The sequence below is a fragment of the Lontra canadensis genome, unplaced genomic scaffold (assembly GCF_010015895.1).
Source record: "Lontra canadensis isolate GAN:19392208 unplaced genomic scaffold, GSC_riverotter_1.0 scaffold1, whole genome shotgun sequence".
NCBI classification, from domain to species: Eukaryota; Metazoa; Chordata; class Mammalia; order Carnivora; family Mustelidae; genus Lontra; species Lontra canadensis.
In genome coordinates, this window is record NW_022630995.1 from 111,146,664 (window position 1) to 111,172,831 (window position 26,168).

Below are 26,168 nucleotides of genomic sequence, written 5' to 3' on the forward strand. Positions count from 1 at the left end.
TAATTTTTATCTCCCTTCTCCACTTCTGAAAACTTTGATTCACCACATCGTACCATCATCATGTTTCAATTACCTACCAACTGAAGGTGTTGGAATCAGTTCAATAGGTTCAAGTTCAAAATGATAAGGTTTATCTTATACTCCAAGAGTAATCAAAAACCACATATAGATATCACCCTAAGATACAAGTGGTAAACATAAAGCCTTGTTTTCCACTCCTGAAGATCCCCATCACTGTTAGTAGAAGGTAAGAGCAATAACCTTTTGGTACAGGATCCCAAAGGAAGTAGGAATGAATGGGCCATTTCAGCTCAATACTCATTTTGAAAACGATTCAGGTCACTGACTCAGTACAAATGAAGTTCCTCTCTGCTTCAACTCAATTACTAATGAACATCCTGATTGCCCTCAAAAGTAAATTGGCAGCTGTATTAGGTTCTACAAGAAATTTGTACCTTAGGCGATCCAAGTATAGATTTCTGCCTTCAGTGTAGTTTCCAGATAGTCCCCCAAGGAAAGACTTAACTAGAACATTTTGCTTTCTGAATATGAGTGCTGGGTAATATTGTTTGTTTGTTTGTTTGTCTCAGTCTTTATTAGTTTGCTAACTTTAACACCAAAATGAATCTTACAACTGCATAACCACATGCAAGGGTCAATTCTATTCCATAAATACTTTTAAAAGTTTACTAGATACTCAGTACTTTGTAAGTGAGGTTATCTCAAGGAAAATGACCAAGAACATGTTTTGACATGCATCATATTATAAACCATAAAGACTGATTGACTATATCAAATGTATGAAGTCTACAAAATACTGAGCTGAAGAGCTTGGTTAACATTTGACTTCAGAAAGATGATGATGGTATTTTACAAATTCTGGTTGATAGTCACATTCTTGTTACAATATTGTTAAGAACAGTAAAATTAAATGTTAGTAGAAACTTATAAGAAGACTTACTCTTTATCAGGATATAAAAGCATTTAATACATATAAGCTGGAGTTAATGAAATATCAGAATATGGTGAAAAGCCATATAAAATTAAACTTGGAATGTTTAGGACTTAGTGGTATTAGTGGTATTAGTGGTATTTCTACCCAAAATAATAATACTTAAGGAAAAGAACAGAAATTCAGATATTTATTCATTCATTCAAAAGAGTGTTAGTGGAAAGCTCATGCTAAGACTACAATAGTGAATAAAGCAAAAAATAAACAGACGTCTCTATTCTTCTAGGCCTACATTCTAGTGGGAGTGGAAGGATATGGGAAGTGAATGGGAGAAAAAGGATAAAAATACGAATGAGATTTTACCTGAAGGTAGGACTAGCTAAGTAAGAATTTATCCTTAAAGAAGTATCTCATCAATTTATAGATAGGTAGAGTTGCTCAGATATAGACTCCTATACACATCACAGGCCCAAAACACAACAATTGATACAATACTGATACCTTTCCCCTACAGAACAATAAAACATCTATGAGAGAAGTCACACTTTCAAAACTATCTAAACAAAGAACTTGATTGTGTATGCTTTTCTGAAATAGTGGGTAGTGTAAAAAGGAGGTCCAAGAAATGCTGACCTTCTTATGGGATATTTTATTGAAATGACAGCTAAAATTGGTTGTCTCCTTGGCTTTCTGGGTATGGTAATTATCAATCAAATATGGGGATGGAAGTGCATGACTGAGAGTGTGGAATGACTGAGCTGTGTGTTTGTGTGTGTACATATGCACAATGTGTATGTGTGTGTGTGAAAGAGGGTATATGAGTTTGTGTTAAGTGTGTTGTGTATATGCAGATGAGGAATTTAATTTTGTACTGAGAAAATCTGCTAAAAATATCAATTCTGTTTTTTTTTGTGATTTATTTTAAAATTTCCACTATGTAATCTACTCTACATATACTTTACTTAATAAAGGTACTTATATGTTGGTGAACAGCCTAAATTTATTTTATTTGGCAACTTAAACATAATTACCTATAGTAATTCTAAGCTGACACAGGGTTTTTCAAAAATACTAACTGGGTTAATTAATACAAGTAAATTACTTAATACATATTAGTTTTTTTTTTTTTTTTGTCCTCCAATCCTCACACTGTATGGCATTTGTTATTTTTAATGTCTCCAAACATTGGGAAATATAATTAAGGTTGAAAATATTTACTTCTTTAATGAAAAATAAATTTAAATTGTCCTCACATAGCTAGAGTATATTTCTCTCTTCTAACACATTAATTAGGAAGAAAAACACTTCCTTAGAATGACTACTGACTCTAGTAAACAATTCTTTTTTTCCTCAGAGAGCACTACCTGACTCCTAGAAACAATTATTTTTGTTCTTCTAAAATAAAATTTACATTTTAGTAAAATTCTTAATGCTTTAAATTTGGATGCAGTGAAGATATGTATTTAAAATATTTTTGTGATACATTTTGCATACCTTCTGAGTCATAATGATTTTATAACAAAAAAATCTCAAGAATTATTTTAATATTCTACAGAGTATTCTTTTAATAGAAAGCTTGTTTATAAGTATTGAAGTTATGCTAATAAACAAGTCTCAAATTTTTCTGAATTCCATCCATATATATTTCACTGTCATGACATTTTTTGCCTATAAATCTAGAGTTATGTTAATAATCAGATGGTCCATGAAGAATCAATAAATACCAAAAACTATTAATATTTGTAAAAAGTTCATAACAATGAGTAGGTGAGATGATGAGTGACTTAGAAAAATCTGATCTGCCTAGAGTTCTCCAAATGTGATTTTGACATTTCATTATGAGGATTCAAGTAAAATTAAAGCAACAATCCCTCATTGGAGAGCTTTAATAATATTCACATTGAAAATAATTTCTTTAGAGGGAATTAAATTTTATTTCTGGAGACAGAGTAAATAAGTAAGTGAAGTAAGTAAGTAAGTATATGACCTAAATCTTTCGGCTTTTGGAGAAAGGGCTTTATAATGTCTTCCAAACTGGGTCTGTTAGAGGTTTTTAACATCTCCCATAATTTCTTGAGTATTATTTTAGAAAAATATGTTGAGGAATATATGGGATGATAAAAAAATTACAAAGTTACATAAGTGCCCCAAAGAAAAGAACAATACAACTATGCTTTTTCTGTTTTTCTCACCTACGACATTAATAAAAATGCTTTAGATTTATATATTTTATTAATTTACTTTTAAGAAGAGACTTAACTAATTATTATGGTTTATTTCATTTTCTTATCTTATGCTTTATTCAAGACTTGAGATTTAAGTAATTCTAAAGGAGATCCATCCCTATCGAGTACCTAATGTACTGACTCTAAAATAAATTTTTCTGATGTTTCCTGAGTGTGTAGTTCTGAAATAGGGTTATGTTCAAAAGGTGGAGCAAAGAGCTGGCAAACGGGACACAGGTCTTCTGTTGGGTGACAAGCTCAAGAAAAAAGGCTTAATGGGTCTGGAGTTCTGGTTATTTCCTTAGAGCTTTCATTAAGTTTATTTTTGGTCAAAGCCTGTGTTTTTATTATATTCGCTATTGTTCAGTTGTGGATTTCATGCTAGAATTCAATGACAGCATCCATTAGCAGAGGCTACTTAAATCTCTGATTACTGGAAAGGAAGTATGCAATATATACTTATTTGCTGACATTGGGGGCAGTGGAATTTTCAGTTGGCTCTTTATCTTAGGCAAAAAAAAAATTACTACATTTTTCTTCATGGGTTTTTGAATTCTCTATGCCTATTTTGTAATCCTACATTTTGCTGGTCTTCTAAAGCATCCATTTATATGCATTTATTCTATTTTTATTCTCTTGTATCTATTGTTTTATCAGGCAGTTTTAATATTCTGGTACTACATATGCTTTTTCTCTTTACTCAGGCACTGTAGTCTATAATAATAGCAATCAAGGCAGTTCATTCTGACAAATGTGTGTCAGAAAAAGCCTGCTGTGACTTTGAAATATTGAAAGTGACTGATAACATAATGTGTGAAGCGGAATAAATGCATACAAATGGAAGTTTTAGCTGAGCAGTCAAAGAATGAACTAAATACAGTGTCAGAACTCGGCCCTGAAAGCTCTGGGTGTCAGTGGTTACAATGGCAAATTCCTAAATGCACTTTGCAAAGTGTTTTATGAATAAAGCAGGGGCTGGACCTTTATCATTTCTCTCTGTGCTTGGGCTTCTGCAGGAGGCACAACCAAGTGATGTTCCCTTAAGAACTTTCTGGTTTGGGAAGTCACACGGCGTTTAAAAAGAAGGCAAGGCACTAGCCGGCAGTTGGGAAATATGGTAAGAGAGAGGATGTGATCACTAAATGTAGAACATGAAAATCTGGCTTCTGGACGGACAGACATCTGGGCTACAATAAATCCACGTATGAAGAAACACCCGGGACATAGAAGAATAAATCTCGATTGGCAATGTGCTAAAACCTGTCCTTATTTTCGAAAAGCACACTGACATTTAAAATGGAGTGCTTTGAAGAGAGGGATAATGAAAATAAATCCTCCCATTATTTGAACATGGCATAGATGGCAAATAGAGTTTTCTCATGTGTGAGACTCATCGACTCTCCGTATTCCTTGCTAACTCTTGCTTGCCGGTGAGCAGAGGGTCTAACAAAACCAGACACATTGACTTCATACAGATTCGGCAGGGACTGGACTCTCATCCAAGAGAGGAAACTCATTCTTTTGCACTACAAGTAGATTGTTTAGAGAAAGAGATTGGCTAAGCAGTCAAACTAGTGGGGGAAAAAAATCAATCTCTCTCTTTCTCTCCTCTTCCCCTCCTTCCTCCTTCTTGCTTCCTCTCCCACTGCTTTCTCTTAGCTAACTATATTTAGAAAGCAGTTTATTCTTCCTCAGGGATGTCAAGGCTGGAGGTACAAGTTAAGAGGGTCTGTGAGTAGTCTGTTGGTAATTTTCACACATACAAAATAGAACACTTCTGGGGAGTGTTATAAATATAGGTATTAGAGAATATGCCTCAATCCATAGTCTTTTTAGAAGCGTGAATAAATTTACTGTTCTTGAGTCTCAGAGTTCAAGAGGATAAGCCTGAGATACACTGGTGTTGGCAGGTGCCTTAGGAGATGTTGCCAAATATATTAGCTAATAAAAATGGAGTTTGCTTTCTCTGCCATTATAAATGTGACTACTTTGATAAGGCTAACCACTGGGGTAGAAATGTGACAGTGTGGGGGAGGCTCAGAGATGGCTCAAACAACTTTGTGTTCATCTTCTGTTCTATAGCCTTTTTTGTTTATTTTGTTCCACATTGTCCTTTCGTGTCTCAAGTTTACTTTTTTTTTTTTTTTCCTCATTTCCATTGTATTTTAGGTTGCTGTCATCTCTCATCCGGATTATTGCCATAATTGGTCTCTCAGCTACTAAAGTCTTGCTTTAAGATAATTGATAATCAACACTACAGGCAGAGAAAACTTTACATAATGTAAACTTTTACTGTGCAATCTCACTTAAAAACTCTGACAGTGCCCTCTTGCCCTCAGGGTCAAGTGTGAATGTGGTGACCTGGTATCCTGCAGGAAGGCTCTGTGTTCCTCCCTAGCATCTTTTGCTGCCACTTCCTGCTTCATACTCAGAGCCACATGGTGACTTCTCCTCCTGTTCCTTCTCTTGAGAACGTACTTTATTGACTGAACGAGTCTGTGGGAGGGGCCATAGCAAAGTACCACAGACTGGATGGCTTAAACAACAGAAATTTATTTCCTCATGGTTCTGAAGGCTACATGTCATTGATCAAGAGGTCGGAAGGGCAGGGCTGATTTCTCCTGCAACCCCTCTCCCCTTGACTTGTAGATGGCTGTCCTCTCCCTGTGTCCTCACATGGTCTTTCCTGTGTGTGTCCGAGTCCTATTTTCTCGTCTTATGAGGACATGAATCGGACTGAATCGGGCTTGCCCTACTGACCTCATTTAATCTTAATTACTTCATTAAAGACCCTGTCTCCAATTCACATTCGGAGGTACTGTGGGTTAGAACTGCAGCATATGAATTTTGGGGCACACAATTCAGCCCATAACGGCAACCAACTTCGACTGTTCTTTAAATTGTCTGTTCAGATCCATTCCACTAGGAAAGCCTTCCCGGTACTTTTCTTCTGAGTTCCACACTGATTCCCTGTGTTCCCAAAACACATCTTGCACAGAATAGAAAGTCGCCTATTCATTCATTTATCTTTCCTCCCAGAGACTAAGCAGGGTGAAGGCTGGGGTTGTATGTAGTTCACTGCTCTAAAGCCACTGACTGACAGACCGTCCGGCACATAGTATGTGGTAAATAAATACTTGTTGAGTGAGATGAAGTATTGCCTCATTTGTTTTTTCCTTCCCTTTTCAAATCTATTTGCACTAACTTGAAACATAGTAAGTACACTGTATCTGGTTGATTACACTGGCTTCAGTATAAATTTTCCTTTGAGGTTGACTATAAAATTTTTACTACATTTTTAAACTTGTTTTTCATATTAGATCTGTAGTGTGACTGTTTCAAAACAGGTATACAAGTAGGAATATTGAGGTGATGTAAGGCCTCACATTACATGTTCTGCCTAAGAGCAGCTGCATGGATTTCCAAAGGGTAAAACTGGAGAAGAAAGGAAAGCTTACGAATTCAGATACACTCTTTACCAGGTGTTTCATTGTGGAACCTATCTGTTGTGTACAGTATAAGCTGCACCAAGTGACCAAATCCTTTTGGAACAATTCCTGTACAATTCAACAGTTCTGAATTTGAAATCCTGAGTTATCAAGAGAATGGATCCCTTGTGCTGCTTACAATACTGGTTGTGCACATGAGGTCATTTTTGGTGGAGAAAAAAGGAATATTCTAAGCTGTGGGAACACATCAATTGGTTGTTAAGATAGATTTTCAATGTTGGCAAAGCATGTGAGAAACTCTGAAAGTGGTATGCAATGGTCCGTTACTTAAATCTTTCCTAAAGGGATTCTCTACCCATCTTTTGTAAGATTATGCAGAATCTGTGTCCTAGAGGTAGCCAGTTTTCAGAGAAATGATTTTACAGATGGTGGTCACAATGGCTATTTGAGACCTCAGATGGTCACCTTCCCATCTGAATAAGACACAGGGTCTGACCATTCTTGTAATGAGTAAGCAGGCTCAACCAGCCTTTGTTTCAGAATATAATTTTTTGGCATTATATATAAAAAATGTTTCAAGGGACGACTCCTTTTAAAGCTTTCAATTTGTTACTTTTTATTTTAATCAATGATAACATAGAAAAGTTTTGCTAGAACATTTGTTTAAAAGCTTCTCTTTGAATATGCCACTTTCTCATTTATTTTTTACATTTTTCTACATGCACAGAAGGTCAAAAAAGTTCTTAAAGTAGGACACAGAATTTTGCATAAACCATCCCAAAGGACTTATTTTTTCTAATGAAAAGAATGTGAAAGCAGAGTCAATGGCATCAGCTTAGAAACCCCGGTGTTTCAAACTCTACACCAAGCACTTACTTGCTTAAAGAAGGAAGCAAGAGAAAGGGTCTTCTCCAGCAAATTGCTTACATACCCATGTTTCTTGATTCCTTCTCCCCTTTCCACTCCTCCACACTAATTCTGAACAAGGGATATGCAATTCCAGGACTTTCAGAATTTAGGAAGAGGAAAACATATTTAGGGGTTTTGATCAAGATGGCTCAATTTTTGTTTCCTGAAGGAAGGACATTAAGCAATCTGTGTTAATTTCCTGAATGAAAAGATATTTAATTCTCCAAATGTAAGATGGATACCAAGTCAGAACAAAATATAGTTCTTTGAACTGAATTCATTGAGTTAACATCTGACTACATTGTCTTATTTTTATTTCCTTTCTCACTTCACAGCCTTCTTGGAGCTGGTATCTATGGAAAGGCATTGGCAGCTGGCAATAACAGTGACTGGATTTCATCTTACGGGAAGACTGTTTAGACTGAGGCAGGAAGTTGAGCAGAAGTTAGCCAGAGGAAACGTGAATGCAGGAATAAAGGCCCTGAGGCAGAAGAAGGCACCAGGAGCAGACCACTTCCTTGGGATGCAGCTTGTGGGGAAGAATAGCAAAATGAGGTGGGTAAGGAGAGGCAGAAAAGAAGAGTCTCAGGGGGCCTTTTATCTTTTCTTTTTTTTTGTTGTTGTTATAATGTCTGATTCAAAATTCATATACTGCGCGTCTGGCTGGCTCAGTTGGTTAAGCATCTGTCTTCAGCTCAGGTCATGATCCTAGGGTCCTGGGATAGAGTCTGGAGTCAGGGAAGGGTGTGTGTGGGGGTAATCTCTGCTCCTTGCAGAGTCTTGCTTCTCCCTCTGCCTCTGCTTGTGCTCTCTCTCTCTCTCAAATAAATAAATAAATAAATAAAATATTTAGAAAAAAGGATACCTGGCATCTAAAAAAAATTCACATATCTCCTTCAATTTTGGACATCTTAAGAATTTAGGAGCTGCTCTAGGATTTTAGGGTTATTAGTCTATGAGATAGAAGGAAGTAACACAAGACTGATAGTAGGGAAATATGGACTTTTCTGTAATACAAACTCTGCCAGGTGTAACTATGTGATTATAGCTCATCAGTCCTCTCCGGTGTGGTGTTTCCTCACAGTAACTTGGATAAGGACGGCTAGAAAACAAATGACAAATTGTCACTGAGTTTCAAGAATCTATTGTTCTCTGATTTTAAGTTGACAAAAGTACTATAGACTTTATAATGTAAGGTAAAGGGAAAAAAAAACCATTAAAAATATAGCCCTGAGAATAAAGGAGGAAACTTGATTCCTTTTTTAAGCAAAACCAAGCCAAAACAATAAACAACTTATTTTATTAGTAGATTTTTCTTCACCTTCCATGAAAACCAAAGAAGATTTTGTGACAATGAAATCAATTGTCACGGAACAATAATCCCTTTCAAGGGATTATTTTGCTAAATAATGATATTTTACTGGAATAGGGATAATGGCTAAGTAGAAGGTAGGTTTAGCTAACAATCTGAAGCCTTCTATTCAATACACCAGTTAATACCATTTTTTGAAGTCCCTGTAAGCAAAGAACTGTGCGAGACTTCATTAGGTCATGGAAAACCTGATGGAAAAACGAATTGATTTAATTGCAAGGATTCTAAGAGAGACAAAAAGAACAACTACCACCACAAAAGGATTCGAAAGATTATGATTCGAAAGTTATGAAAAGTGCTGTTGGTTGTTGAAGAAGATGTCTTGGCTGAGGAGGCAGAAGAAATCAAACAAGCGCAATTGAAGATGAAGTGTGAAAGGACTTAATAACTTTAACTCCTTACCCCTGTATAATTTAGTTTTATAGAATCAACACTTAAGTGTTTTTTCCCTTATGCTTTCCGAACCTTCATTTCTTAATCTATAGAAGAGGCACAATAATCTTTCCTTTAATGATGTTTTGTAAGAATTAAATAAGGTGATATAGATAGGGAATGATCTGTACATGATGAAGGGGAAGGTCAAAATACTGAAGACAAGGGCAAGAAGCAAAAAACAGATGCCAGGGAGAGCACAAGAGTGAACAGTAAGGGAGTCACGAGAGCGTGTTAGAGCAGCAGCTCTCCAAATGTGGACTCCCAATCAGCAGCATCCAACCTCATCTGGAACTTGTTTGAAAAGCAGATCACGTTGACATAATCAGCAACTCTGGGGCTGGGGCCTAGCGATCTGTGTTTTAGCTGTCCTGCCGGGGAATGCTGATGCTCCCTCAAGTTTGAGAACCACGGAGGTAGAGTCAGCTGCAGCATAGCTTGGGGGAGTTTGGAGTAGCAGTTTATGAATTCTTTTCAGACATTGCTGTCACAAAACCCAGATAAACAACAACGAGAGAAATAGCTGTCAAGCACCAGCTCTGTGGCGAGGATGGCTCTAGATCTTGAGGATAGAAAAACTGTGTAATTTACTGCCATTACCCATGCACTCTTCCAGTCCCTTCTGACCTAGTGGCTCTTCCTGTTTTTCCTCTAATACCAGTCCTTGGTGCTGGGCTCTCTTTTTGCTGCACATATCTTCTCTTGATTTCCCCCACCCCTTGTTGCTTTGTAATGATAAATCCTACATCTGTACCTCTCTCCCCTGTCTAACCCACTCTCCTGTCTCATATTTCCAACAGTTTTCAGACAGACCTCCTCTTGATGTCACTACAAATTTGGCAAGGGCAAAACCAACAGCATGCGTTCCCTTTCCATACCGTTCCCTTCCCACGTTCCTATTTACAACTTTTCAACTGAGTATTTGCTATCATCTCTCTTTCAGTTTTTCCACTTTAGTCAGAGTGTATTGGTTAAGAGAGTGATCTCTGGAGTGAGGGTTGAAATCCCAGTTTAGCCATTTATTAACTGTAACTTGAGCAGTTTACTTAATAGCACCTTTCTCTTAGGGTGTTGTGAGGATTAAAGGAGGTAGTCCATGGAAAACCTTTAGAGGAGTAACACAAATAAATGTGCAATAAATTATTGTATTATACTGAGTATTATTAATTCATTCTTCTTTGTTCCTTACATTCTCTAATACCTATTAATTCTTTCTTCAGATTTGTTGTAAGGGACATTCTAGTTGACTCTTCAGTGTCTCGTCCATCCCATTAGACAGGGAGTCTAAGCTATAAAAATATATTCTCGTGGGGATCTGCTCAGTCCAGTGGTAAACACATGACCTACAATGAACTAATTAAGCCAAAGGGATAGATTTGCATTCACGCTTGAGAGGAGAGAGTTCTCATTTTCTTCCCTTGAATGGAAACGGGGGAGCACATTACCCCTGCTGCTGCTATAAGCCTCCTCTGTCACAAGGCAGGTCAGCCCGAGGACAGTCCTACCTCACTCACCAAGGATGGATGGGTAGAGACGTGGAAGGAACTTGGTCTTTGGTCAGAGTCCTTCAACCAGGGCCTATGTCTTTTATAACTATGTCTTTTATAACCTCCTACCTATCAAATTGTAATTCATAGTATTTTGTTTTCTCTCCTAAATTTCACATTTATATATTTAAGTTCCTGTCTAATAAAAATGTGAGTTTACCAAACCCAAGGCCAAAGTCTTAATTCCTCTGGCTTGTAACCTACTTCTGGCCCATGCTTGACCAACTCAGGTAGTGGAACCAACCACCGTACACTTACTTGTTCAGAAGAAAAGGTTACCTTGGTTCCTCTGTTTACCTCAGCCATCACGACCATACCATTTGCTAGTCCTATTAGTTTTATAGCTATGATAGACTGGAACCTGTCACTTCTTACTATCTTAATTTTATCACCCTACACCTAGCCATTGCTGCCTCTCTCCTGGATTACTGCACTAGCTTCCTAACTGATCTTCCTACGTTTACTCTTGCTCACTGCCTCTGTTGCTCTCCCTCTTTCTACCATATTTCCTTCTTTACCTGAACAGCTAGAGGTAAGAAACACTCCTCTTTTTAAAACTTACAATAGCTTGCCTTTGTTTTTTGGAAAAACAAACAAACAAACTGTAGTTTTTATTATGCTTTTCTAGGTTCTGTAATACATCTGGGCCTAACTCTTTAATTTCCTTTCATACTACCCTCTTGTCTATTTGCCCTGCCATGCTGGACTCCTTGCCATTCTTTAAATACTCCAAGCTGGTTCTCACTTCAGAGCCTTTGCATTTCTTGTTGTTTATACATGGAATACTCTTCCTGCACATTTTACATTCAAGGTTGTAATTGAAGGTTGCTTCCTCAGAAATATCTTTTGTGATCCATCTCAACATTGATCTGTTTTTATTCTCTGTCCCAGGTATGTTTTCTTCATAGCATGTTTTCCAATGTGAAATTATCCTATTTGTTGTCTAATTTATTATGTTTTCTCCTCCAACTCTCTAGTATAATGTAAGCTCCAGGAAAGCAATAACCTTGTCAATCTTGCCTACTATTTTTTTTTAATCTAGAAAAACAGAACTGTATGAGGCACTAAGTAGTTGCTCAACAAATGTTTATTGACTGAATAAATAAACATGAATCCTACTCTCTAATACTTGCTTGCCTTAGTAATCACAAGTGAGAATAGGATTCTTTCCCCCTCAAACATTATATAACAAGAATTTATTGAATACTTGGGGCGCCTGGGTGGCTTAGTGGGTTAAAGCCTCTGCCTTCGGCTCGGGTCATGATCCCAGGGTCCTGGGATTGAGCCCCGCATCAGGCTCTGTGCTCAGCTGGGGGCCTGCTTCCTCTTCTCTCCATCTGCCTGCCTGTCTGCCTACTTGAGATCTCTGTCTGTCAAATAAATAAAATCTTAAAAAAAAAAGAATTTATTGAATACCTAATAAGGATATATTTCCTATTCATAGAAGATTAGAAAAAGAAGGAATAAGAGGTTTTGCTATTCTTTTCAAGCTAAGTATTTAGAACATATTTGAAATGTCAATGTATAAACACAATAAATGAATACAAAAGTGACATATGTGGTACGGAAAAGATAAAATATAGAAACAGGATGAAGGGTCTGATAAGAGCTGAATTTGCTAGGGAGGACTTATGCTGAGGATGGATTATGAGCTGGAACCCACAGCTGGAACCTGCGTAAGATTTGAGTAGGTTTAAAAAGAAAGGAGTTACTGTGTTCCTAGGCACAATATGCTAAGATTCAATTATGTTTGTGACTGTGGAATGGAAAGGAGAGGAAAGCAAAAAAAGGGACATTTGAAAGCAATTTGCCTCAACCTTTTCTTATTTATGTCTATGCTCTTTCCATAAGCTACGTCTCTGTTTTCATTATCTTAATGGAGAATGTGCCCAAGTCTATATCCATCTCTCTACCCTCTCCCTCAAATTTCCACCCTGCATTGTCATTTGTCCGTCATTGTCTGTACATTTCCCTATATAAAAACATCATCTTCTGGTGCCTCAAACTCAACATGTCAAGCCTGAAATTAGCTCAAAATTAGTTCATCAGTACAACTGGTTTTATTCTCAAGCCAGCTTCCCCTCCTGGCTTCTCTTCTGTGATTTCCCCATTTCCCAGCCAGCAAGGCTAATGATTTAATTTATGTTCGGTCCTCCTTTGCCCCCTATCTCTGTCTAGTTAATGGCCAACATTACCTTTACAATATCTTTCTTCTTCCCTTCATTTCCACTGCCTTCAGTCTACTTCAGGCATTTCACTTTTTCTGAAGGATTCATTCACCCATTCTTTCAGTTAATACTTTTCAAATATCTACTATGTGATAGGCTTTCTTCTAGAGGCTTGTATTACATCTCTGAATAAAGCAGAGAAGAACCCCTGCCTTCTTGGAGTCTATGTCATGGATATGATAATGGCTTCCTAACTGGTAGCCCCCTTCTAGTCAATTCCTCCTTTATTTCATTGTATACATTCTTCCAGACTGGCCAAAAAGCATACTACTGATTATGACTTGTCTTCCCAAATTCCTCAGTGACTCCCCATGTCCTAAATCCACAAAGCTTGGCTTAATATTCAGGAACCCTGGGTTTTATGCTCTTCTATCTCATCAATCTTAAAGAAGTATTCACTGCCACTCTACTGAATACATTCTGGTTGGGAATAATTTGTTTGGCAAGTTTCTCTGGTTGCTAAAAAATAGAAAAGAAGAAATTAATATTAGTAAAATTCGAAGACCGTGAGGGTTTGCTTAGAAGGACCATGCTTACTTTTATGGGGAATGCTATAGATATCTTGGTTAATTGCTGGAAAAAAGCCCCCAGAAAATTGATAAAAATCCTAAGAACAAAAATGTACCTATAGAGAATATTATTTTGGAAAGAGACAGAAAACCTCAACAGAACAGGAAGCCTATCATATTTTTTTCAGGTTGCTGGTTCCTCCCATCTTATCTCCACGTCTGATCCCTGAAATAGTGGTAAGAATATCGCATGGAGCACTGGGTGTGGTGCATAAACAATGAATTTTGGAACACTGAAAAAAAATTAAATTAAATTAAAAAGAATAAATAAATCTTAAAAAAGGAATATCATGAAGGCATAATTTTTATATACATAGGCTGAGGTCAGTTATATATAAAATAAAAATGTTGGATTTCAGTGATTTTCAATAGTTATTAACATTATTTCAAACATAAATAGCTTCATACAATGACAGTTGTAAAATGGATTATTAAGGAAAAGAATGTACACTTTGAGGTATACCTATCTGTCTGTTTTTGAAGTTGGTGCTAAAGCAGGAAATTGTGTTCATCAAGATAAAAATCATTAGTGCCTCTATTAGACTTGTCATTCTGGACTACATGAACTCATAAATGTCATTCCATATGGAAATTATATTTTTTTATCTTAGCCATAGTTTAGTTCTAGAAATAGTCATTTCTATTTCATATTAGTAAACATTTGACATGTGAATAGACAATCTGACCAATTATGATGTTTTTTTGAGCTGCTCAAAGAACTGTGAAATGGGATAGTAGGAGGTGATTACGGAGCCCACCAATCAAAAAGTCATGATGAATGAAAATTTCTATGAAGGAAGAATTGAAGTTTTGGCCTAGTACAGTCTTAAGCCATTTGTGACAAAAGAAGATAAGAGAGGGAAAATAACTATACTATCCTTCACAGCTTTCTGTTCTTAATACTTTTATTGTTTCCTTCTGATCAGCTGACAAGACAGCTTCAGTTTCAAATGGATCTGCCCCTCATGCTAAAGGAGGACTTTTGCTGTTGGCGCGCTGTTTAATCTCTGGAAATCACCCGTAGGTATTTTAGTGTGCAAGAAGGTGGCTGCTTGCACAGGCATGAAGACCATTTGGATGCTTGTTATCCTGGTGCACGCAGGCGCATGTGCTTAGACCTACGGCAGCAGGATCTCCGATAGCATCGTGTTGTACAGCATGGGTTCAAACCTGGCTCTGCTACTTATTAGCTTTATGACCTTGAAAACTGAAAATATTTCCTTGACTCAGTTTCTTCCTCTGTAAAATGTGACTAATCATAGTATTTACCTCATAAGTTTATTGTGAAGATTAAATGACTTAAAATGGTAAGGGCACTTGGAATAGTACCTGGCACATAGGAAGTCTTCAGTAATTATTAACTAGTATTTTAAGCTACAAGACAGTTTCTCTCTAAGTTAGGGATAACACAATCCACAGCTCCTTATCCATTATTTGTGTTACTTTTTCTGTATGTCTATAAAGTAATGACAATTTTTAAACAGGTGTTCTAGTTACGTTTATGACCCTGTTAAACATTATTTGCTGATACTCTTGTTCCTTTATAGTAGACATAACTATGCTTCTGAAAAATTTATTTTACTAGTAAATTCTAGGGATACAAAACTGATTTTTTTAAAGATTTTATTTATTTGACAGAGAGAGAGAGAGATCACAAGTAGGCAGAGCAGCAGGCAGAGACAGAGGAGAGGCAGGCTCCCTGCTAAGCAGAGAGCCCGATGCGGGGCTCCATCCCAGGATCCTGAGATCATGACCCGAGCCGAAGGCAGAGGCTTTAACCCACTGAGCCACCCAGGTGCCCCCAAAACTGACTTTTTTAAACAAAGAGAATGGCAGGACAGGAGGAACCCCGGACTTGGGAACCTGGATTTGTGATTCCCAGAGCATGTTCTGACCTAAGTTGTTTGTTTGTTTGTTTGTTTGTTTTTTTGACCTAAGTTTAAACTCTGGGCAGGGGACCCCACTTCCCTTCTCGTTTTTACATTTGTAAAATTAGGGAATTCATCTAAATGCATGCCAAAGTCACATTCCTGTCTCATCGTCTATGGTTGTTCCCTCTATCGACATAATTATCATGCAAGCCCATGTGCTTATTCCCATGCTGTTACCCTTCTTACAATATTTTAAGGGTCTATTAAAAAAGAACCACATTCTCTGATTATCCTCAATGTCAACAAATTTTCCCTTTAAAAAGCAAGTTGGGCTAAGTCCCATGAGTAAAGATGAGTGTTTTGGATAGAAAAATGTGATTTAAGTAAAATAGAATTAGAATAGAATTCTATAGTATTTTTGAGAGAAGCTTATAATTGACTCTCAGGCATGTGTGTGTGCGTGCATGTGTACTTTCAAGTGCAATGCACATTTGCAGTTTTAAGCTCTGAAAAGTTTTGTTAAAAACTCAGCCTTCAGTCACACCTACTTCATACCACTATAATAACCATGTTTTTTTTTGTAGAACAACCACTTTTTGAATGAAATCATACTTACTAAGCTCTAGAAACAGCCCAAATCTTATAAAATAATGAAAGGCTGATCCAACTTCTTGCCAAGCGGCTTGGTCTAATGTCATGGGCTCATTACTCAGCTGAAATACTGCTCTGCACTTTGCACTAGTCATTTATCTTCCCTGTACCTCAATATTTTTTTCCAGAAAATCTAATAAAGTTGTTTGTTTATAAAAGGTACTCTTATACCTTGGATGAAGTATTCCCCAAATGCTGTGTGATGCAAGTGCAAGGAAAACAGAATCTTGTAACACTTTGAAATCTGCTCCATGGGGTTGCATTGTCTGATGGTTGGGATTGTGTTCAGCACTGAGAATGCTGTCTGCCCTTGACAGCAAAGCTTGGCAATTTTTGTAAAATTTGGCTACTGCTTTACAAGATTAATAAAACTAATCTCAAATCATATAGTGCCCATTTGATAAATATTTTTGAAATATTTGAAATATCACCAATTGTACTTATACTCCCATTTAATTAGGCTGAACGCTGAAACAAATATAAAATATTTAGGTTCTCCATCAGAAGCAGCAGTCAGGGTGATGGGTAAAATCCACAGAATACTAGGCATAAGGATAGCTTCATGAGGATTCAGGAAACAGAAAAAAATGACTGACTAATAAGCTACTTCATTTTTTTTTCTCTTTTGTCATAGTTCCCTAAATTCAAAATTCTAAAATTTGAATTTTAAAACAAATGTTTTAAAAGGAACCGCTCTGAAATAGGAATGATATATTACTTAATGGCTTCCAGAAGCTAATCCTTATTTAATATATGTATATGATATGAGAAAAGGAAATAATTTCCTTTAACACTTTGTAGGTTAAGAATGTTATTTTAAATAAAAATATATATACAAATATATATTATTTTATTTTACTCCAGTCTCTATTTGAAAGTGAATCTTTCATGTCCTCTTGCTTTCTTTTTCAACTCCTGAAACATTTTTTCTTTACTACTTTATATAAACATGACCATCTAAACTATCTTGTTTTCTTGATCCAGAACAGAAAACCAAAAGATTTCAGTGGTGTGTGTGTGCACGAGTGTGCTTTCTAAAATTTATTTACATATTTATTTTTAAAAATAGATCTGATGTGTGAGACAGAAGAATACCACTAGGGATATGTTAATATAATTTGAGCAACTATGGAACAAAAGTCTGTAAGCTGAAAAATCATTTGAAATAAATAACCCCTGGGTAGTGAATTACATTTTTTTTTAAAGATTTTATTTATTTTTTGTCAGAGAGAGAGAGAGAGCACACACGCAGGCGGAGAGGCAGGCAGAGAAGGCAGAGGGAGAAGCAGGCTCCCAGCCGAGCAAGGAGCCCCATGCGGGACTTGATTCCAGGACTCTGGGATCATGACCTGAGCTGAAGGCAGTGGATTAATCAACCAAGCCACCCAGGCGTCCCAATAAATTACATTTTAAAAAAATCATCACCACTTTTCTAGAAATCATTTTCCAGTTGTTTTTTTCCCTGGAAGGGAAATTGAGGTGATGCAATACTTGCAATAAATGACCAAAAAGGAAAAAAATGAGAGTTGGAAGAAGAATGCAAGAGAAAGCTGTTGTGAGCACTTGCATCTGCACATCCTTTCCCCTACAGCTTCCTGGATCCTCTGATTGCCACCAAATCCTCTCTATTCCTCTTCAAATCGTACCTTTTTTCTAATCATTTCTCAATCTTATTGAGAACATTCTCACCGTTTCACAGTTGGAATACGACAAGGGCCTTGTAATGGCTTTTCTCAATTAAACTCTGTCTTGTTTAACCCAGTACCTTGGATTCCTCAAATGCTCCTGTGTCCAATGTTCTCCTCAGAGCCTCACAAAGCTGGTGTGGGGTCCTGAGTCAGGACACAAACCCCGTCCTGGGTTTGAGTCCTAGCTCCACTTGTCATTACTGTGTGACTTTGGTAAGATACTTAGCTCTGAGTCTCAGTTTACTTAAATTTTTAAAACACAATGAATAAGTGACCACTTTACAGACTTGTGGCAAGTACTACATGAAATATATCAGATGTTCAGCACCGTGGGTACCTAATAAGTAGCAGCTATCAGTACCTGGTCACATTTAATGTTAGCTTCTCTACCCGTATTCACCTGCCACATAGTTCCTTCTCATTGTCCTTTCAACACAAGGTAACTTTTTGTTTTGATGACTTCCTCATGTCTTCCTGAGCACCTTACCCAGACCAATATCCAAATTCTACTTACCTTGAAGCTTTCTCGCTCAGGTCTGAGAAAATCTTTCTATTCTACTCAGCAATGACTTCCTTTCCTCAAAATGTTTCCAGCATTTATTATCCAAACCAGTTTAATGGGTAAGCTCATATTGCTTAATGTTTACATAAGTGTCTTGATAATGTCACTCCTGATCTCAGAGCGGAGGGATTGTATGTATTTTGTATGTCTAAAGAGAAAACAATTATTTAACTTCCGTTTGTAAGCATCTACATGAGAGCTCCTTCCAGCTGACTGAGAGCAGAGGTCAAGCCAGTTGTTGACTGATTTTGGAACTGCTAACTGGGCAATCTGTTTCTTTCACTTCCTGAAGAGGCAAGAAAGTGGTTTAAAAGTACTTCATTCTTATTGGTGAATAAAATGATTAGGGCTCTGTGCTTTCAAGTTAAAGGAATCTTTCCTACCTTCCTTTTGGGCATGAAAGCATAAAAGTTCTTACAGCAGGGAGCTGGAAAGGTAGACATGTGCTGTGTTTTTCTTTTTTTTTCTGAGTTTTTATTATTCATTATATAAAAAAATGGGAGAAACTAAGAAAGAAAAAAATTGTCATGTAAGAGAAAATAGAAGACGTTTTCATTTTTACTAACAAGCACAAAGAATAGGTATTTAATTTATTGGGATATAAGTAAATGGGATGATCTTTGATCTAAAAGTTGGGTAGATCTTTTTTCATCAAATATTTATTGAATGCTTACTCTGTGCTGGCACAAAGATAGCCACTAGAGATGTAGCGATGCACATCTGAACTCAAGGGGCTTACCAACATTAGGCAGGACCCAAGAATAAACTGTAAAAAGTCTGAAGACAGAGATAGAGGAAAAGATCTCATGGGCTTTTTCTGAATCCAGACAACAATCAGACAAGGAAAAGATAAAAGAAGCCTTCAAACTGGTATGGCAGATGACATAATACTATTTACAGAAGACCCTAAAGATTCCACCAAAAAAACTGATTAGAACTAGTAAATGCAGTTAGAGGATACAAAACAAACATACAAAAATATTTCGCATTTCTATACACTAATAATGAACTAGCAAAAAAAAAATTAAGAAAACAATTCTACTTACAATTGCATCAAGAAGAGTAAAATACCTAGAAATAAATTTAACCAAGGAGGTGAAACACCTATACTCTGAAAACTGTAAGACATTGATGAAAGAAATAGAAGACTGAAGATGGCACATACGGAAAGATACACCACGAACATGGATTGGAAAATTAATATTGTTAAAATGTTCATACTATACCCAGAAGAGTGTATAGATTCGACGTAAACTCTACCAAAGTGCCGAGAGCATTTTTCACAGAACAAATAATCCTAAAACTTGTAAGTCATCGCAAAAGACCCCAAGTAGCCAAACCAGTCTTGAGAAAAAAGAACGAGCCTGGAGGTATCACATGCCCAGATCTCAAACTGTACTGTAGGCCTATAGTAGTCAAAACAGTATGGTGCCGGCACTCAAACAGACACACAGAACAGTGCCTGTGCTTGTCTGGTCAATTAATCTACAACAAAAGGGGAAAGCATATACAATGGGAATATACAATTTCTTTTTTTAATCAGCAGAAAAGTTTTCTTTCTTTTAAAGACAAACAATTAAACCACATCCAAAGACTCAACTTACAGACGCATGTAAGTAGCCATTTAAAGCATTAGCTATTGAGGTACAATACATAATTTGGGGGAAAACGCTTCGCCACCTGAAGCTTATACCAAACATTGCTGAGTCGATGGCTGAGCTCTGCTAGAGCTTGGGTGTGGCTGAGGGGAAGACCATATCTGCAGAACCAAAGGAGAACAGCTGTGTTCCACAAGTATGGAAGCATTTTGGACTGCATTTGTTGGGGTAGGCTTCACACAGAAGGAAGAGAGGGGAAAAGAAGGCTACGTTTCCCCCCACACCTCCGGGCAATAAATGGTGCAGGGAACACTGGACAGCTACATGCATAACAATGACACTTGACCATTTTCTCATACCATAAACAAAAATAAACTCAAAATGGATTAGAAACTTAAATGTGAGACCTGAAATCACAAAAATCCTGAAAGAAAAACATAGGCAGTAAACTCTTGGACATCAGTCTTAACAATTTTTTTTTTTTTTTTTGGATATGTCTCCTCAAGCAAGGGCAACAAAAGTATAAACAGTTGGAACTATAGTAAGCTGAAAAGACTTTGCAGTGAAGGAAATTATCAACAAAACAAAAAGGCAGTCTACTGAATGGGAAAAGATATTTGCCAATGAGAGAGCTGATAAGGGGTGAATATTGAAAATATGCAAAGAACCCATACAACTCAACACCAAATAATTTGATTAAAATATGGGCAGAGAACCTGAACGGAAACTTTTTGTTTTAAGGAAGACATACATGGGGCGCCTGGGTGGCTCAGTGGGTTAAAGCCTCTACCTTCAGCTCAGGTCATGATCCCAGGGTTCTGGGATCGAGCCCCGCATGGAGCTCTCCGCTCAGCAGGGAGCCTGCTTCCACCTTTCTCTCTTTGCCCCCCTTTCTGACTACTTGTGATCTCTGCCTGTCAAATGGATGAATAGAACCTAAAAAAAAAAAAAAAAAAAAAGACATACTGATGGCCAACAGACAAGAAAAGGTGCCCGACATCACTCATCATCAGGGAAATGCAAACCAAAACCACAATGAAATATCACTTCACACCTATCAGAGAGGCCAGTAGCAAAATGTCAAGAAATAACAAATGCCAGTGAGGATGTGGAGAAAAGGGAATTCTTATGCACTGTTGGTGGGAATATAAATTAGTGCAGCCACTATGGAAAACAGTATGGGGGATCCTCAAAAAATTAAAAATAGAAATACCCTATAACCTAGCAATTCCACTTCTGGATATTTAACCAAATAAACCAAAACCATTAATTCAAAAACATACATGCACCCCTATGTTCATTATAGCATTATTTAAAATAGCCAAGATGTGGAAGCAACCTAAGTGTCCACTGACAGATGAAAAGGTAAAGAAGATGGGACATTTATATAATGGGATATTACTCAGCCATAAAAAAGAATGAAATCTTGCCATTTGTGACAACATGGATGGACCTAGAGGGTATTAATCAAAGAGAAGTAAGTCAGACAGAGAGAGAAAAATGCCATATACCTTCACTTATACATGGAATCTAAAAAACAAACAAGACAAAACAAAAATAAATAAATAAATAAAATCTTAAAAAAAAAAAAAAGACTATATCATGTTTACTGTGTGCCCGATTTGAGTTCTTACATTTACTAGTCTATGAGGGAGGTCCTATTTTTACCCTCATTTAATAGACAAAGAAACTGAGACATAACGAGGTAATTTGTCCCAGTTCACAAAGCTACTGAGTATTAGAGCTGAGACTCAAATCCAGACAGTATGGTTCCAAAAATTGTCACACACTTTTAACAATCTGTAACAACTTTTGACTAAATAATTTTTGAAAATGAAGAACTATTACAAGACAAGGGCCACATAAACATTTAATGAACTGTGCTGGAGAATTCACTGCAAACATTACTCACCACAGTGCAACTCCGACCTATCGGATGAGATTGTAGAAATACTTTAACTTCTGCTGCCAAGTTACCTAGTATTTACGCAGATCAAAGAAACAAAATTCCTCTATCCAAATCTATGATTGTATATATTGTAGCACTTACTGGTCTTTAAAAGTCATCCCTGCGCGTAGAAGTGTAAAAGTAAATATATCCCTACAGCCCATGTTTCTGATGCTTAACCTAATCCTTGCCATAGCTCAGGCCCTCTACTCAGTATATACATTTGTAGTATAATAGTTGTGCTCTCATATGCAAGTGCGTAACAGGCAAATGTACATTTCATATAATTGCTTGGGAGTGTCATTAAAGTATACAAGCATATAAGATACTGGGCAGATAGCTACTATATCCAAACATAACATTTACTTTATATATTAATATTTATTAGATATTTAAATACTTTTATGTCTTTCAAGTTGTGGTATAGATATATAGTCACCTGAGAAATAATTAGTGATTACTACCAAAAAATCCTGTGGGGACACCTGGGTGGCTCAGTCGGTTAGGCATCTGACTCTTCATTTTGGCTCAGGTCATGATCTCTGGGTTGTGAGACTGTCAGGCACTGGACTATACTCAGCACAGAGTCTGCTTGAGATTCTCTCTCTCCCTCTGCTACTCCCCCTGTTCCTGCTCTCTCTAAATAAATAAATAAAATCTTTAATTAAAAAAATCACCCTGAATACTTTCATTTTCATTGAATGCAATTACAGTAGCAATCAGTGATCTAGTATAATCAAGGGCCTAGGATAAGTTGATGTATTAAAGTTATTTATAGTAATTTCTAAGGTGTACTACAATGATTAAATTTTATGGTCTGTATAATTTTTTAAAATCAGTTAATAAAAAAGAGATCTCTTTTCCCTAATGGCTATAGCATAGGAAAAAAAAGCAGATATTTTCTGAATTCAGGAGGAGAGTCTGGGTAATGACTGCGGCACTCGTGTGAAACAAGATGAGTTGTGTATCAACAATTGCCAGATCACGTTTTGTTCCTGGATCTCTCTTCTTCCAGGTGTCTGGGGAACCAGGATGTAGATGTCATTATTAAGGAACTCCACAGAGAGGGACAATTTAAATCGTCTATCTCCATAATGCAAATCAAAGGAAAAAGAATGCTCAATGTTTAATATTATTTTTCAGCAGTTCACTGGAGTGGACTTCCTCAGAATTAAAATCTCTCTTAGGTAGAGCACCACAGGGAACACTTCATGTGATTTATTAAACATTTCTTTAATTGCTATTACGTCTGCATATTGATTTTATTGGGTTCTTCTTTTGCATATAAGATCTAGAAATCAGGTCTGGAAATGACAACAACAAAAATCTGTAGTGAAGCAAAACCCAATTAACCACAACTAAGGAATAAATAATCCTTTTTTCAACAACATGGTTCATGTTCAGTATCAATTAGACTTTTCCGCTGGTCTTTCTCCATGGACCTTGGCATCCCCTTCATTCTATTATGCTTTCCACCCAAGCTTCTAAGTTAATGAAATCAACGCTGTGCTTCTTTGTCTAGAAGTGTCTCCTCTGTCTGTTCCTTCCTTCTCATTCCCCATTGCCCAGTTCTGAACTCGGTCTTCCTTATTCCATGCTTCTAGGTTTGCTCTAGTCTTTGCCAATCCTAATCCATCCTTCTTCTCAAAGCTTCACCCTAGTCTCAAAGATTAACCCTCCCTTAAATACTGTCTTCTAATTTTGCTCCTGGGCTCCAGAATGGAAATAAGTTCTCACAGCTATTTGTGGCTTACTGCATGATTCCCAAACTTTAAATTTCCTCTCAAATTAACTTGCCACCCTTGTTGCTCTTCAGCGTGTTCTGCTTTCTCCTACTTCGATCTTGCTGTCTTCATCATTTCTCCAAGAATTATCTCTTTTATCCTTTTAGCCTAACTATTCTCTATTAATCCTTTAAGATCAAATTCAGGGCTCACCTTCTCTGGAGAGCTTTCATTCATGTTTCCTTTAACTCTTTATTCCATTCAGTATTGAATTCTTTCAATATCTCAACTACACAATTTAACCCAATATAAATAAGTCATACTGATATTGTATATATATAAATATCAGCACACATTTATAGAAATGTCTGCATCATTCATTGTCTCATATGCATGGGCCATGTATCTGCAACTAGACTGCAAGTATCTTCCAGGTAAATTACTTCCAGGTAAATTCTTAAAGGCATAACTGATTTTCCAGTTTGTTCCTCTTAGAACATACTCATCAGTAAGTGTGTTTTGAATGATTTTGAATGATACTTTACTTCCCAATTTATGCTTGTTTCATTCTTTGTCATTTTAGATTTTAAAATTTCATTTATTTATTTATTTATTTATTTAATTTTTTAAAGAATTTATGTATTTGTCAGAGAGAGAGAGTGCAAGCCCAAGCCAGGGGAGTGGCAGGCAGAGGGAGAAGCAGGCTCCCCGCTGAGGAAGGAGCCCAAAGCAGGGCTTCATCCTAGGCCAGATCATGACCTGAGCTGAAGGCAAATGCTTAACCAACTGAGCCACCAAGGCGCCCCTATTTTTTTCATTTTTAGATTTTTTTAGATCCATAAGGGACCACTGGTAAGTTGTATTATCGTTCAATAATTATTTGGTCCCTTCTTCCCTTTATGTGCATTACAGTTCCTTGCTCTATCGATTTGGGCTTGACCATGAGACTCCCTTTCATTAGTGGTTTGTGGGCAGATGTGACATATGTCACATCCATGCCAGAAGCACAAGAAACACTGCAGGCTTCTGGCAGCCCCTTCTGTAACTTCTCACTGCCTTGAGAACAGCTTGTCTCAGGGCTGCTTTTCCAGCCTGGCCCTGGAATGAGAAGCGGCCCAGGAAGACCTGTAGGAGACCTGCAGCTTGCTGCACAACTTCGCCAAGTCACAGCCCTACGTATGTTTCATGAATGCAAAAAAGGCATGGATGCTTTGGGGTTATTTGCTACACAGAAAGGCCAACTAATATAAGACATTGGGGTTATTCTAACTTCCACTTTTGTAGATAAGCAGAGAGGCCTAGATTTTTTTGTTAGCTCATGGAAAAGTTTTAACATAAATTCTGGATGACTAACTCAGGTGTTTGTTTTTTGTTTGTTTTTATTTTTGTTTTGTTTAACACAAAATATCTAACTTTTTGCTATCTTAAAATTTGGAGGAATGCAGCTCAAATAGTTTGAAATTTGGGGCTTACTGTTACCTGGTATTGACCTCTTGATCTGGCATTAGCTTTTAGAAAATAGATAGAAAAATTTCTAGAAAATAAACAACATGCATTATCATTGTGAAATGAGATATACTCCTGCCTGAAAGATACTGCTCTCCCTTAGGCCCACACTTGTTTGGTAGTAGATAGAATGAAATGCAGTGATCTTTGGGAGTGCCTCACAGGCCCAAGTCTTTCATATACATTGTTCATCTAAAGTGTACATTTCAAAACCTTTTTTCTTAAAAAACTTATATAAGAAAATTCTCATTTGAGAGGAGAGGTGTAATTTCTTAATAAATCATCCCCTTAATTCCATGATGAAGTCTCATATACTTTGACACTACATAAGAGACTCTAAAATTCTTTTTTTTTTTTTTTAAGATTATTTATCTATTTATTTGACAGAGAGAGATCACAAGTAGGCAGAGAGGCAGGCAGAGAGAGGTGGGAAGCAGGCTCCCTGCTGAACAGAGCCTGATGCGTGGCTTGATCTCCGGACTCTGGGATCACAACCTGAGCCGAAGGCAGAGGCTTAACCCACTGAGCCACTCAGGTGCCCTGGGACTCTAAAATTCTTATCCTTTTCCTTTGCAAAATTCAGATGGAAACATTCCTATCATTATGTGCCTCAGTACATCAGAACTTTGACTTAGACCTGAGGTTTATTTTATGCTTTGATGTTCTTGAAATGAACTAATTTTTCTGTGATATTTAAAATTCAGAAAGTAAACGGCTAATTAAGTTCTAAAGAAATTATTAACATACTACTTCCTTTTGTATATCAATTTTTAAAAAGTAAAACCAGTTTATGTAGCACTATTTTTCCCTTTTTATGGGAAAACAGTATTTCAGTACATGCGTTAGGAATTGAATGTCTTACTAAATAACATTTATAATCTTTTATTGTTTTTTACTATGCTTTTCTAAACAAAGAAAATAAAATATAATAAAAACT

At 36.8% G+C, this 26,168-nt stretch overlaps 1 protein-coding gene across 5 annotated transcripts in view; it reads right to left on the bottom strand.

The window, feature by feature from the left end:
• Positions 1-26,168, bottom strand: part of GRID2 (glutamate ionotropic receptor delta type subunit 2) — a 1,456,428-nt gene that overhangs the window by 119,836 nt on the left and 1,310,424 nt on the right. The window lies entirely within an intron of this gene.